The sequence below is a fragment of the Staurois parvus genome, unplaced genomic scaffold (genome assembly GCF_062004578.1).
Source record: "Staurois parvus isolate SC_StPar_1 unplaced genomic scaffold, SC_StPar_1.0 ptg000556l, whole genome shotgun sequence".
Taxonomy (NCBI): domain Eukaryota; kingdom Metazoa; phylum Chordata; class Amphibia; order Anura; family Ranidae; genus Staurois; species Staurois parvus.
The window spans coordinates 738,106-754,553 of record NW_028318352.1 but is presented as its reverse complement, the minus strand read 5'-3'; the positions used below and the strand labels follow the sequence as shown (position 1 = coordinate 754,553).

At 40.9% G+C, this 16,448-nt stretch overlaps 1 long non-coding RNA gene across 1 annotated transcript in view; it reads right to left on the bottom strand.

The window, feature by feature from the left end:
• Positions 1 to 5,013: 5,013 nt before the first annotated feature.
• The window catches only part of LOC149450960 (uncharacterized), a 40,704-nt gene continuing 29,269 nt past the window's right edge, over positions 5,014 to 16,448 (bottom strand). The window contains exon 6 of the long non-coding RNA XR_016315176.1: positions 5,014 to 5,767. This is a non-coding gene — a long non-coding RNA (uncharacterized LOC149450960). The remainder of the gene's footprint in view (positions 5,768 to 16,448) is intronic.

Here is a 16,448-nt window from a genome sequence, read left to right as displayed (position 1 = left end):
CACAGTGCTGCTCACACTGAAGCATTAGCGTTGTATAGCGTTGAGGCAAAATTGACATCTCATGTCGAGTCAGGAGGAGTTGTCGCCTCCCATTCAAGGCTATGGTGACGCCCCTCAAATGCCTGGCAGGCATTTGCGGGGCATTTGCAAGGCTTTTGTGAGGCATTTGCGAAGCGTCAATACCATTACATTTTATTATAGGCATTTGTGGTGCGATTTTAACGCTTGGAAAATGCCTATCAAAAGCCTCAAAAACGCTCATAGGGTATTTGGGGAGCGTTTGGGAAGCATTTGGGGAGCATTAAAAACACTTTCCAAACACCTGTCTAACGCATGTCAAATGCTATAGGGGCATTTGGCAAGAGTTAGAAATTAGTCAAGTGTGAATGAGCCTTTAGGGGTATTAAGCAAAAGGAAAGTAAAGGAAGATGGTAATTGAAAACATGAAAACTAAGAATAGGTTTTATGAAAATGCCTTACCAATGTGTTTGGTAAGAAATGATGCGGTGCCACTCTTTGCAGCATTCTCCTGTGAATCAAGAATGTGGATGTGCCCTTGGTGACTAATAGATAGTGGAGTGAATTTATTTTCTTATTTATATTTTCTTATTTATTACAGACATTTATATAATGTAAACAATATCACAACGGTTTACATACAGTGTACTATATTCACACCAGTCCCTGCCCTCAAAGAGCTTACAGTCCCTACCACACGTGCACGCATGCACATATGAACTATGCTTTTTTATTTTTTACACAAGCTAATCTTGGGCTTCAGTGTACTTGTGTATTCTTCAGAAACATCATTAAACATATTTTTAAATGCACGGAAGGTAAATATCTGATTCTTGTTTGATATTCATCTCTGCAATCCTCTGCACAGCAAATTTTAGACTGGAGGAACATCACTAAGCAGTAGTTTAGCTCTGCTGCAGTGCTCATTTGCTGGCACTGAATATCCCAATAGGAGAATACAGTAGAATGATGACTTCACCAATATGATGTAGCTTTTTTAATTGCCCAGTGTCCAAGCTGGGGTATATTTTAACCAGTCTTTTTTTCTGCAATCTAAGACCTAAATATGCTGCTTGCAGGGCAGGCCTGGATTACAGAACTGTCCAAAAAGAATTACAAATATGTTAACAATTTCACAGGGAGATAACATTTTCTTAAAGTGGTCAATGTAACTAGTCACCCATGAAGTCATGTACAACTTGGCCATTATATGACTGATGATAGTGAGTACACTATTACATTCAATCTCTTAGATTGTGGACTTCCACAATATATTTTTATCAGTCTTGAAATCCTGCAGTTGTTAAAAAAAAAGGAAGCCCCTTTGTAATTCTATGTGGACCTGTTGTGGACCTCAGTAACATTTTTATAGTATTTTCCATCACAAACTTGTTTGCTGTCCTGTGGGCACATCTTTGCCATTGTTAATTTACTGTTGGTCTTTGCACAGTTCCCTGCTGCCTTTTGAATAAGTCCAATGCTTATTTATATGTGCTTTAAAGCTTTGTTTTTTTATTAAATTAAAATTACAAACATGTTATACTTACTTGCTCTGTGCAATGGTCTGGCACAAAGCAGCCTCAATCCTCTTCTTCTGAGGTCCCCTGCCGGCACTCCTGGCCACTCTTCCAGACAGTTTTCCATGGGGGCACCCATGCGGGCTCTCTCCCACTGACACGGAGATAGTGGTTCAGCCCCCCCCCCCCCACTCCCTCAGTACAGCATTGGATTGACAGCAGGAGGAGCCAATGGCTCTCACTGCCCATCAATCTGCCCAGGAAGAAGGGAGACAGCGGCAAGAGCTAGTACTCTCGTGCACATCGCTGGATCAGAAAAGGTAAGAACAAGGGGGGGGGGGGTGCTGAGGGATAATGTATAGCACAGAAGATTTTTCACCTTAATGCATAGAATGCATTAAAGTGAAAAATCTTAAGGCTTTATAACCACTTTAAGTAGCATATTTGCTTCCCTTTTGACAACTTCTAAAAGCTAAAGTTTAATCTACTTATATATTACCCCCACCACCACCACCCACCAGCATGCAAATGACCTTTTTAAATAAAACCATTACTTTTTAATTACATATTCTAATTTATGTCATCTGTAGGTCTCTGTGCTTTCCTATGCAATGCAGACAGAGCATGGCTGGTGGGAGGCACAGATAAGGTGCTATACATACCTTTCTGAAAACATCACAATATCCTGCGTCAGTACTTCTCTCAAGATTACTCGGCCCTAATGCAAGTAGTGGGCTGGCTCTTGAGAGGAGTTATCCAATATGAAAATGGAGAGTGGATTTCAGTTTGGGGGAGTAGGAGTTCCTAGGCAGATTGCATTTACATGCAGAATGTCCTAGGTAATTACCATATGTAATGCTGAGCTTCCATGATTAAAATAACTGAAATCCAATGAATTAATACGGCAGGCCAAGGCTAGGGAAGAAAGTGCTAGATGATGCATGCTGACTTGCTGCAGCTCCTAATGCACACTGTGAGAAGCAAAAAGTGTGCAGTAAAATCAGAATAAGCAATCTTAGTACAGGAGAGGAGCCTGTACAACCATGCAAGAGTAAAGGTAAAGCTGGAGTTCAGCTTCAAAGCTCACCTCCAGAATTTGTGTAGTTAATTTTCTCAACCCTCTCCTCACCTATCACACCACTTTTTATAATTAATGCGGAGTTCCACTCAAAAGTGGAAGCGCCACTTATTTGCCTCCTTCCCCCTCCACTGCCATATTTGGCACATTTTGGGGGGGAAGTGTGAGCGGGTACCTGGTTTTGACGGCTCAGTTCGCAGCCGCAAAGTGAGCTGAAAGTTCAGCTCCCTCCTGCCTCCCGCAGTCTCCTAGGAACCTTCACAGGTCCCAGGAGACTACCAGACCAATTAGGAGGCACAGCGCAACTCGCACATGCCGGAAGCTGTCACAGCCTGGTGCCCACAGTTGAGATGCCAGCATCGTGGAGGAAAGAAGTGGAGAAGGGACTGCGCGGGTGAGAACATTGCTGGATTCTGGGACAAGTAAGTGTGTTTTTATTAAGTCAGCAGCTACAGCTTTTGTAGATACTGACTTTTAATAAACACAAAAACAGCTGGAACTCCACTTTAAAGTGTCCAAGTACTTAGAAATCAATGTAAAAGTAGTGGTCACTTGACAACCGCAACCTCTTCCTCCCCATTGCAAGTGTTGATGAGTAAGCAAAGACTGCTTGTGCTACACATTTGAACATGCAGCACTGCTTTCTAACTAGTAATTCAATACCCATTATGCAATGTTCTGCAATTGCTGTTGGGGTGGCTAAACTAGTTGAAGTGTTTGCAGGGGAGGACTGACAACTCATAGGGCCCCGGGCAATTGGGGATCATGGGGCCCCTGTGTCCTTGCCCAAACTCAAAAAAGCCTATGAAAAAAGTACCAGGGCATCTCATGGGGCCCCCCTACTGACCCCGGGCCCGCAGGCAGTGCCCAAGTTTCTAAATGGTCAGTCCGCCCCTGTGTGCTTGTGGGTTTCATACCTTTCCAATAGACAATCCAGCACATGCACACTCATATACACATAAAGCAAATGAAAAGTGCATGTATAAATGCAGAGCTCTATACTTAGAGTGGTCTGTGCATGGTTGGGAGACCACTATCAAACAGCTACAGTAGGCAATACTAAGCAGATATCTACCTGCTTTTAGTAATGCCCATAGTAGCTCTGGGTAGTATGATAGCACATTGTCTGTAGTCTGGAGGACTGCAGGAGGAGTATTTAATGATTAGGGACATAAATATGAGGATGACACTGGATGTCATTCAACCAAGAAGAGAGAGGACATTTGCAAGAGAATGAGCATCAGTGTAACTGCACAGTGACATGGACAGGGTAAGTGTGAGAGTGTGAAAGGGAAGTGATTTATAGCAATATCTCAGAAAGGCATTGGCAAATGTAAAAAAAAATAATAAAATGGAATTGTATTTTAACTTTTTTGCACTATTAGTAAACAATGAATATGTAAATCAAAGTAATCAATAATGATCCATAAATTAATAACATTCTTTATCATTATCATAATAGTAACCATTCTTCCAACGACCTGATTCCAGGTAAACTGAACCTGGTTGTTGCTATTGTTTTTTGCTCTTTGCCTATCAGCACTGCTCTACAGTATAAGCATGCTGCATTTTTTATTCTGCTGAAGTGTATGTTTCCCATCAAGTCACTTGAAATGCTGCACAAACACAAACACAATTTAGAAAATGCAAATGCATTATACAAAGGCTTAAATGCTTTCATTTTCCAGCATTTCTCGTGTGACTAAATACTGAATATTACATAGAAAATATTATATTTTGTATTTTATATGAATGCCAATAGCAGATACCCACTAAAAAGTACATACGATTAGAGAGTAACATCCATTGTTACATTCAGTACCTGTATGTCTTGGTATATATTTACTGTGAATATCTCTGTAAAGAATGTGTTAACCCTGCCTGTAGGTGCAAACATTTTGGTAAAGTTAACATGATATATTCCTGATCTTTTTGTCCGTAGGATAAAGAATGCCCCATTAATGAGATAATTAATTCACTAGTTTAATGGACTGGCAGCTACCTTCTCCCCTCCCTCTCACTCTGCATATATTTCTTTTAAGACAGGACCCTGCTTGGAAGACAGAAACTCTCACACCTTTCACAGGGCTACCCAAGGGAGTAAAGGCTATTCTTTACAGAATTTCAGCATATACTGCATGTTTATTGTTCATGATATATTTTGCAAAAATAGCTTTCTTAAATTACATGAAAGAGTTGGTCAGATATTTTTTTCTTATTAAAATTTTGTTTACGTGATCAATAGATAGACAGATAAAAGATAAAACATGAATCGTTAGAATTTTGCTGTAATAATTTTAAGCATTAACAAGATGTGATTTTTCATTTAAAAGAAAATCCCTGGGTTATTTTAGTTGTAATCCATGTAATCCACACAGAATGTAATGAGATACTGAAAGATTTGTGAAGTTTGTTATTTATTTAATTAATTTATACAAAGCCAAAGTATTCTGCATCCCTTAAGAGGGAACTTAGAACCATTCACATTAGTCCCTGCTCCTATGGAACTTACAGTTCAGTGTCCCTGTGTGCATCACACTTCACAAGTCCAAGGCCAGTACATATATACATCAGCTCCTGACCATTCACAAGTAACAGAGGCGTTCATGAGCTAATGATTCTTCTACATTGATACAAACACATATAATGACTTGAGCAATATTTTCCATATGTATAAGTCTGTTAATGTATTAGTAAATTCTTGAATAAAGGGAGGAAACGTGAACACCAAGAAAAAACCCAGGCAAGCAAACAGACAACAGGCCCATGACAATACCTTAATTCACATAGCTAACAATATTAATGCAAAATGCATTCATACATTCATAAAAAGATATACATTGATGTGGAATATTCCTATGTTTTACACAAATGATGCTGAAACAATAACACTTGCATATAGCCAATAAATACATATGCCTTAATATATATGTATTATTTAACCGCACACACACACATATATTGTATTTGTTTGTACACAGTCACACACACACACATATATATATGTATATATATATATATATATATATATATATATATATATATATACACAAACACACATGCTTTTCAGTGTTCTTGTTCTTCCTTTTTCCCTCCTCACTCTCAGTGTTTTCATCTTTCTCTGTGCTTCACCAGTGCAATATTTTCCGCATGGCTGGAATCAGAGAGGAGAAGGTAATGAATCCTGCCAGCAATTTAAATGTACAATTTGTAACGCAAGCCATGAGGAAGAGGAGGGGGTCGAGAGAAGGATCTTGCTGTGTTTGTTTAATGTTAAAATACAACTATCAGGGTATCTTTGGGCTGAGGAGGATGGGGAATGAGAAATGTTAACCAACATATTACCAGGTCCGTGTGCAGAAACCACTCTGTACACATGTACAGTCTATTAGGCCAGATGTGATGGTCTAAATAGCTAAGCAATGATACAAGGAAATAAAAACAATAAACTGCTAATGGGAACAGAATATCCACTATGTCAGCAGCAAAGCAAATATATGTATCGCTGTAGCAAATGGGGAATTGGGGAAAAAACTGTTCTGAAAAAACCTTGGCCTATCATGCCAAATCAAAAGATTATGATATCTGATCACTGAGTCAGCTTTGAGAAAAACTGGATGTCTAACAATTTCTCAGCTGCACATGCGAAACGAAGGAATCATGACTTCCTTGGTGCAGTGTGCAGCCAACAGTCATCTATTTGGAGGGGTGGGGGGTGTCATTGGACTAACCTATGCAAATACTGTATGTTCTTTTCCTATTATAAAGGTATATAGAGGAACACTTTATATTTGGTCAAGCTGACATATGTGCAGCCATTTGGCAGTTGCCTGGAGATACATCTTGACATGCCAGTCTTATGCTTGCTAGATTAAGATGGTTATTCTGAAAAAAAAGTGCTGAAACTTTCAGTACATGAAGCTGAATTGAAATTGGTGGAGTATATGAAAAATAAAATTGAATAACATCCTATATTGGTTAGTTGTTTCTAATAAACCCAGCGACAATGTTATTATATGTTCTTTGAATATCATGGCTGTTACATGAAGACCTCATTTTTTCAATGTATGTATTCATATTAGATAACTGCCAAGCCTTGAGACTACACACTGGGCAATTCCTAACACTTTAAGGTAAATTTATTAGATAATATTAATGTGGTGAATACATATAAATATGTTCCTATCAGGCCAACAAGATAAATAAGCCATGCTAATTCAGGAAGTGTCTTCCTCAACATGCTGTTGCATGCCATAGGTTTGTGTAGGAACTGGTGTTCTAACTAGCAAAAATAAACAAATATATATATATATATATATATATATATATATAGTGACAGGAAGCCAGGAAAAACTAGGGGATGTGTCCAGGATAGGAGGTACATTTGTCTCAGATTCATGCTGTACACTGACGGTTTTTCTTTTTGTGCTGTGTAGTGAGCCTCTTTGGCTCACTGAGGGGTTAATGAGCTCAGCTGTAGCAGGTTAAGGGCTCTGGGCTTTATAAACTCCCAGGCTGCTTAGGGGGAATGCTCCATCCTGGAACCAGCTTTCTGTGCAGGACAGACTAGGGAGCAACCATTTACTACTATGGTGAGATTAAGTCTATGTGACTATGGACTCTGAAATACTCTGTATGAATGCCAAGTGTCTGAGCAGTGGTAGGCTCTATCCTGACAAGTAGTTAGGATCCTGCATTTGCAGTTAGATGCCCAACGTGGCAAGGGTTTATTTTATGTTTGTTTTTTTTGCTGTTTTTGATATCTGCACTTTGTGATCACCAACCTTGTAAATAAAGCACAATTTGTTTCACCAAGATCCTGCTGTCGTGCTGTGCCTCTTTCACAGTGGTCTGACTCATCCAGGGGGTCAAGCACAACCCACTACTGAGCTAATTCCTCACATATGGTGAAGGTTTGCTGGGCAGGTGAAGTAAGACCAGCATGGCGGATATGCTGAGACAGCTTGCTCTGGTAAATGCAAATCATTAATACAACAAAGTCTTGCAGTCCAGCAGCAAGTTTTGCAAGAGAGCCTTGCAGCCCAGCAGCAAGCCCTGCAACAGGCAGAGGCCTGCCATAAGGAATCGTTGAAACTGCAGGAACAGAAACACCAGTACCATCTTGCGGGCATCATGAAACCGCTTCAGCAGAGGCAGCAGGTCAAGTGTGGGAGCGATTCTGGTAACATACCATCTTTCCATGCGAGTCACCTGTTGCCAAAGATGACTTCAGATGATGACCCTGAGTTATTTCTGACTACTTTTGAAAGGACAGCTGAAAATTAAAGTTGGCCTAAAGAACAGTGGGCTGGACTAGTGGCCCCCCTATTATCTGGTGAGTCCCAAAAGGCTTATTTTGACTTCAAGCCTGTGGAGGCCAAGAACTATGATCGTTTAAAAATGGAAATGTTTGCATGGCTGGGTGTAATCCTGGCTGTTCGGGCTCAGCGGGTACACAATTGGAGTTATCGGCTGGGAAAACCATCCCGATCCCAAGTGTATGACTTTATTCATTTGACCAGGAAATGGTTGCAGCCAGAAACGCTGTCTGGACCAAAAGATTGTGGAACTGGTAGCTATGGACAAGTTTCTGAGGACTCTCCCTACTACCTTGCAGAAATGGGATAGTCATGGAGATCCGGAAACAGAAGACAAACTTGTGGACCTTATGGAAAGGTACCTAGCAATCGAAAATCTTACGTCTTCCCTCAAGGACTCATGAACTTTCCACCCCAAGACCAGACCATCCCCAGCTACGAGTAAGACTGCACCAAGGGATGGGGATGGAAAGAATGGCAAAGGGGGAACTAAAGGTACTAAGGGGACTGTTTCTAATGTCTGGCGAGAGTGGCCTGGAAGGCCAAACCCACAGGATAATCTGTTACTGCTGCCGGAAAGAGGGACATGTAACAGCAGATTGTTCAAGTACTGATGAACCAATGCACTGTGACTTTCTTACAGAGAGATTGCAGTCCCTATTTGCAACTGTTACACTGCTGTAAAGGGAAATGAAAAACCATTATGCAAAATGTGTATTGAAGGTAAAAATGTTGTTGTATTGTTGGATTCAGGAAGCCTGGTTACCCTGGTAAAAATTGAACTGGTAACAGGAAAAACCTTGCACTCTAGAAAACTGGCAGTCATTTGTGTTCATGGGGATACTCAAGAGTATCCAGTGGTAACAGTGTCCTTTGAGACCACCCTGGGTAACCTGTGTCATCAGATGGGTCTGGTTCCCCAACTACCACATAACGCCACTGTGGGAAGGGATTTCCCAAAATTCTGGGAGCTCTGGAATCGCCCAGATTTCCCTTTGAACGTTTATTCAGAGCCTGAAGGTTCTCTTAGGGAATCCTCTGAGGGTGAGGATTCACCTGAGTTTCCCTTGTCAGCATTAGCAGGGTAAACAGCAGGGCCTAGGAAGGAGCCTACAACCTCAAAAGTGGAACAGCAACCTCTAGTGTTCGATGACTTAGAAGTACACAGAGAAATTTTGCCACTGAACAATTGAAGGACCCCACATTACTAAGGGCACAGGAGAATGCAGTGAAAATAGATGGGGAATTAGTGAATCCCCGACAAGAGGATTGCTCTCCCATACTTCATCATAGAAAGGGAACTGTTATACCGGGTGTCACAGTGGGCAGAGGAAACCATAGAGCAACTGATAGTGCCTAAATATTACCAAAAATTGATCTTAGAACTGGCCCATGGGCAAATTCTTGGGGGACATTTAGGAGCTGAAAAGACCCGAGACAGAATCCTACAGAGGTTCTATTGGCCTGGGATCACTAAGAAAGTGAAAATGTACTGTTCTTTCTGTCCTCTGTGTCAGATTTCTGCCCCAATGCAACATTTCCACAGTCCTTTTGTTCCCCTGCCCATCATTGAGGTCCTTTTTGAGAGGATCGCCATGGATCTGGTTGGCCCCTTGCTAAAGTCCGCTAGAAGGCACCAACACATCTTGTTGATAATGGACTATGCCACCCATTACCCAGAGGCAATTCCTCTCCGAAACACCGCTGCCTAAACAATTGCCAATTGCTATTTCATATTTTCAGCCGTGTAGGCATTCCCAAAGAAGTACTAACTGATCAGGGCACCCCGTTTATGTCTAAGGTAACTAAAGAACTTTCCAAACTTCTGAAGGTGACACAACTCTGTACTTCAGTGTGTCATCCCCAGACAGATGGGCTCATGGAAAGGTTTAACAAAATGTTAAAACAAATGTTGAGGAAGGTGGTCTATAAAGACAGAAAGAATTGGGATTGTCCACTACCTTATTTAATGTTTGTGATCAGAGAGGTCCCCCTATCATCCACAGGGTTCTCCCCCTTTGAGCTTATGTATGGGAGGCATGCACAGGGGCTACTGGATATTGTGAGGGAAACCTGGGAGAGTGAGAGTCCTCTCATAGAAGTGTAATTGAACATGTGGCCCAAATGCAAGACAGAATTACATAAGTAATGCCTATTGTGAAGGAACATATGGCTCAAGCCCAGTTGGCTCAGCAAAGTATTTACTATTGTGGGGCTAAGATCTGCTCTTTTTCACCTGGTGATAAGGTGTTGGTGTTGATCCCCATGGTTGAAAGTAAATTTCCTGGCCAAATGGCAGGGCCTGTATGAAATATTGCAAAAAATGGGTGATGTGAACTATAAAATTAGCCAACCAGGAAGACGAAAACATGAGCAGGTGTACCATGTGAATTTGCTAAAACCCTGGAAGGATAGGGAATACTTGGTCACTGAGACTGCCCCGCTTCCCGTTCCACCTAGCGTGGTAATCCCAGAGGTCGGGGTAGAGGAGATTCTATCAAAAACTCAGGAACAGGAAGCTCCGCAATTATGAAAAATTCTCAGCATTCCCTGGGTGGGTGTCTGGGAGTTAGCATGACATTATTACCCCACCAGGAGAAAGGGTCAAGTTGAAACCATATCGTATTTCAGAAGCTCGGTGAGAGGCAATTCACCAAGAAATAAAAAACATGCTTGAACTGGGGGTTATAGAGGAGTCAAATAGTGACTGGTCCAGTCCTATTTGTGTTAGTGCCCAAACCAGATGGAAGTTGGCTGTTTTGTAATGACTTTCACCAACTGAATAAAATCACTAAGCTTGACACCTATACCATGCCCTACATAGATGAACTGATTGATCACCTAGGGACAGTCCGGTATATGACAACACTGGACCTGACCAAAGGATATTTGCAGATTCCTCTTTCTGAATGAGCCAAGGAAAAACTGCATTTGTAACTCCAGAGGGTTATTTCTAGTATCGGAGGATGCCATTTGGGTTGCAGAATGCTCCGGCCACATTTCAACAGGTAATGGATAAGACCCTCTGGCCCCATCAAGCCTATGCTGTGGCATGCTTAGCTGATGTGATCATCCATAGCGAGAATTGGTACTCACATTTACCGAAAGTCCAGGCAGTATTAGATTCTATCTGGAATGCCTGGTTTACAGCCAATCCAAAAAAATATACCATTGGGCTAGAGGAGGCAAGTATCTTGGATATACCATTGGGAGAGGTCTGATAAAGCCCCAGGTCAACAAAATTGAAGCTATACAAAGCTGGCCACACCCCACCAACAAGAAGCAGGTTTTTGGGAATTGGTGGTTATTACCGACGTTTTATTCCTCACTTTTCCTTACAGGCTGCTCCCCTGACCAATTTTTACAAAAGGGAAGGAGTCTGTCATGGTCAAGTGGACCCCTGAAGCAGAAGCAGCTTTTGAGGCCTTAAATCAGATGTTGGGTTAGGAGCTGTGTTGTCTCAGGTTATTTACCTCAGCCGGAAATGAAAGCCCCATTAAGAAAATTATGCCACCATTGAGAAAGAATGTTTAGCAATAAAATGGGCTTTAGATTCTCTTAGGTACTATCTCTTGGGTAGACAATTTTAACTGATAACTGATCATGATCCATTAAAGTGGATGGCACAAAATAAAGAGACCAATAGGACAGTGAATAGGTGGTTCCTGGCCATTAATGAATTTAGTTTTATTGTAAAACACTGCCTCGGTGTTGGAATGGGGAATGCAGTATGCCCTGTCCCGAGTGCATGCATGCTTGGCAACCTGTGTTCCAACCCCAGGGTTTAAACAAGGGGGGGGGGGTGTATGTGACATGACAGGAGGCCAGGAAGAACTAGGGGATGTGTCCAGGATGGGAGGCAGATTCATGCTGTACACTGACGGTTTTTCTTATTGTGCTGTGTAGTGAGCCTGTTTGGCTCACTGAGGGGTTAATGAGCTTAGCTGTAGCAGGTTAAGGGCTCTGGGCTTTTTATAAACTCCCAGGCTGCTTAGGGGGAATGCTCCATCCTGGAACCAGCTTTCTGTGCAGGACAGACTGGGGAGCAACCATTTAGTTTTATGGTGATATCAAGTCTATGGACTCTGAGATACTCTGTATGAATGCCAAGTGTCTGAGCAGTGGTAGGCTGTATCTCAACAAGTAGTTAGGATCTTCTTTTTGCAGTTAGACGCCTAACGTGGCAAGGCTTTATTTTCTGTTTGGATTTTTTTTTTTGCTGTTTTTGATATCTGCACTTTGTGATCATGTAGTGTTTTTATTTTTTGTCTAACCCCTGTAGATATACACTATATTGCCAAAAGTATTGGGACACCCCTCCAAATCATTGAGTTCAGGTGTTCCAATCACCTCCATGGCCACAGGTGTATAAAATCAAGCACCTAGGCATGCAGACTGCTTCTACAAACATTTGTGAAAGAATAGGTCACTCTCAGAGCTCAGTAAATTCAAGCGTGGTCCCGTGATAGGTTGCCACCTGTGCAATAGTCCATCCATGAAATTTCCTTGCTACTAAATATTCCATAGTCAAATGTTAGTGGTATTATACCAAAGTGGAATGAACTGGGAACAACAGCAACTCAGCCACGTAAAATGACAGAGCGGGGTCAGCGCAGGCTGAAGCGCACAGTGTGCAGAAGTCGCCAACTGTCTGCAGAGTCAATAGCTAAGGACCTCCAAACATCATCTGGCCTTCAGATTAGCACAACAGTGCATAGAGAGCTTCATAGAATGTGTTTCCATGGTCAAGCAGCTGCATCCAAGCCTTACATTATCAAGTGCAATGCAAAGTGTTGGTTGCAGTGATGTAAAGTGCACCGCCACTAGACTCTAGAGCAGTGGAGACATGTTTTCTGGAGTGATGAATCCTATTTCTCTGTCTGGCAATCTGATGGACGTGTCTGGGTTTGGAAGTTGCCAGGAGAATGGTACTTGCCTGACTGCATTGTGCCAAGTGTAACGTTTGGTGGAGGTGGGGGGTTATGGTGTGGGGTTGTCTTTCAGGGATTGGGCTTGGCCCCTTAGTTCCAGTGAAGGGAACTCTTAAGGTGTCAGCATACCAAGACATTTTGGACAATTTCAGGCTCCAATTGTTGTGAGAACAGTTTGGGGATGGCCCCTTCCTTTTCCAACATGACTGCACCAGTGCACAAAGCAAGGTCCATAATGACATGGATGAGTGAGTTTGGGGTGGAGGAACTTGACTGGACTGCACAGAGTCCTGACCTCAACCCAAAAGGGAACACCTTTGGGATGAATTAGAGTGGAGACTGCGAACCAGGCCTTCTCGTCCGACAACAGTACCTGACCTCACAAATGCACTTCTGGAAGAATGGTCAAACAATCCCATAGACACACTCCTAAACCTTGTTGACAGCCTTCCCAGAAGAGCTGAATTTGTTATAGCTGCAAAGGGTGCTCAATATTGAACACTAAGGACTAAGACAGAGATGCCATTAAAGTTCATGTGCGTGTAAAGGCAGGCTTCCCAATACTTTACCAATATGGTGTGTGTATGTGTGTATATATATATATATATATATATATATTTACAGTTGTGCTAAAAAGTTTGCATACCCTGGCAGAAATCGTGAAATTTTGGCATTGATATTGAAAACATAACTGATCATGCCAAAAATGTCTTTTATTTAAGGATAGTGATCATATAAACCCATTTATTATCACATAGTTCCTTGGCTCCTTATAAAAATCATAATGATAACAAAATCACCAAAATGGATCTGATCAAAAGTTTACATACCCTTGTATATGTGGCCTTGGTACAGACACACAAGGTGACACACACAGGTTGAAATGGCATTTAAAGGATAATTTCCCACATCTGTCACTTTTTAAATTGCAGTTAGTGTCTGTTTATAAATAATCAATGAGTTTGTTATCTCTCACATGGATGCACTGAGCAGGCTAGATACTGAGCCATAGGGAGCTGAAAAAGAACTGTCAAAAGACCTGCATAACAAGGTAATGGAACTTTATAAAGATCGAAAAGGATATGAAAAGATATCCAAAGCTTTGAATATGCCAGTCAGTAATGTTCAATCACTTATTAAGAAATGGAAAACTCTGGATCTCTTGATACCAAGCCAAGGTCAGCCAAGAAAGATTGCAGCCACAACTGGCAGTAGAATTGTTTGGGATACAAAGAAAAACCCACAGGTAACCTCAGAAAAAATATAGGCTGCTCTGGAAAAAGACGGTGTGGTTGTTTTAAAGGAGCACATTGCAACAATACTTGAACAAAAATGAGGTGCGTGGTCAAGTTGCCAGAAAGAAGCCTTTACTTCGCCAATGCCACAAAAACCTGGTCACCATATGACAACACCTTGCTGCACCTCATTGGGCTTTTTTATGGTGTCTGCTTCACAACTTCATTCAGAATGCAGACACCGTAATTCAGGAAGTGTATTACTGGCAGGATCTCAGGTGAAAAAAATTACGTTTTTGTTTTTGGGTTAAATACTGTTTCAACTTTTTTTTTTTTTTTACCCCCAGTCCTCCCCTGGAAGAAAATCTGTGTCTACTTAAAATCAGGTGTAGGTTTTTGCATGTGTTTGGCTGTTTAAAGTGAATACAGGTTTAATTCATTTCACTGTCTTTCACAGTTCGTCTATGAAAGATGAACTAAAATTACATTTTACTCACATGGCATCCTTTGCAAGTCACGATTTATATATATATAAGGGAGGTAACTGGGTGAATTATTCCATCAGTATTAGTTTGGATAGACTTAGTCCTCTTTTTAGTAACCTCACACTCTGAACAAAGACCTTGTTTTATGAAAATTCCTAAACACCAGATGTTGATGTTTTTGTGGATTGTCTTCATACATCTCAACCCTCACCAGATCTTGTTTTTTAGGAGCATATTAAATAGCAGGTCGGGGGGGGGGGGGAATATGGGGGTGACCATTGCTGATTTGTTTTTAAAGTTGTAATCTTTGAGGTTTTCATCCTTTTTCATCCCTCACTACTTAGTGAGTCACAGATCATGATTAAGCATGCCCATCAAGTCTCAAATTCATTGGCACAGAGGTGGCCCCTTTAAAAACATGGCAGCAATAACAGTGCTCATATTTCTATCCTGACAGTTCCTCTATTATTTTCCCAAAAATCTCTACCTTTACTCATTAAAGCAACTTTTTTGGCCAAATAAAAATTAAAAGTAAATGAAAACACTCTTCAGAAAAAGACTATTACTTTATAAAGACTATATAACCTGTCCCGCCACCTATGCCTATGCTAAGGAGAAAAGTCACTGGCAGAATCTTCAGCATTTAACACACTTCTGGGTATGTCAGATGTCCATGTCCTCTGCTGTGAGTTGTGGTTTCAAGTTCCTGCCGCTATGTCAGTACTGTGTTTCTGGTGCACACTAGTGATGTAGTGGCCAGAGAGTACAACCACAGAATGGCAGTGGGGACACAAACATCCAATATACCCAGAAGATTATGAAGAGCCTGTGGTTTTGCTCATCAAGAGAGTGAAGATCTGAGGCATGGCTGGCAGAAAATGTAAGTATTTATAGTCTTCTCTTGCAGAGTGTTTATTTTCATTTTTAGTTTGACAACAGAGATGCTTTAATGATTAAATCTTTTTTGAAAAACTATACTTCTGCTATATATTGTGACATAAGAAATGAATTCATGATGACTTAATAAAAGGTCCACTTTAAGATATGTATATCTGCACATTGTCATTGGTCTTTCCTAAGAAATGTCCTCTCACATTTACACATTGATGTACCAACATATAGTGTTTTTATAGCCAAATCTTTTTTGGTTTGCATAAAGTAAGGAAACGTTAAAACCATGTAATTTTTATTTATTGCTGTCTGTATCCTGCTGGGGACATTTCCCCTCACTTCCTGTCCTGAAGATGCAACTGAAAGTGAAAGGAAAATGCTACAGAATGAGGACAGTTGTCACAGGCAGGAATTTATGGGCCCTATGACATTATTAAATGTACATTTCTATATCAGAGTATCTTGCAGGAAATTTGTAACTGCACTATTTCATAAAATGAAAGGTTATTATGGATGTTCAAATACATGTCAGCTTTCCCATGGCATTGATAGAGTAAAGATCGGAATAAAATACTAACAGGGTTTTGGATGTCACTCCAAGTGTGCATTTTAGCACTGAATACATTCTGTTGTGATGGATGCAATAACAGAGCTACCAATGCATTGTGCATAGCATCTGTAACCAGTAGAGAGGCTTATATTGTAAGAGTGTAGAAAAACTGTGATTTCCAAGCTCCAAGTCAAGGTTTTCATGATGAATGTCCCAGTTTCTACTGTACAACATATATGATCAATGAAGGTACATGCAGGGGCCTATTTTTTACTCCAAACATGGGTTTTATGGATCATTGTAAATATATGATTACTATTCATTCATTCTGTTTCATTTTCTTTCTAAAAGAGCCAAAAAATTAAAGTGAGAAAATGAATAGTTACAAAAAGATACAATTACAGTGAGAATGTGAGAATTTATAG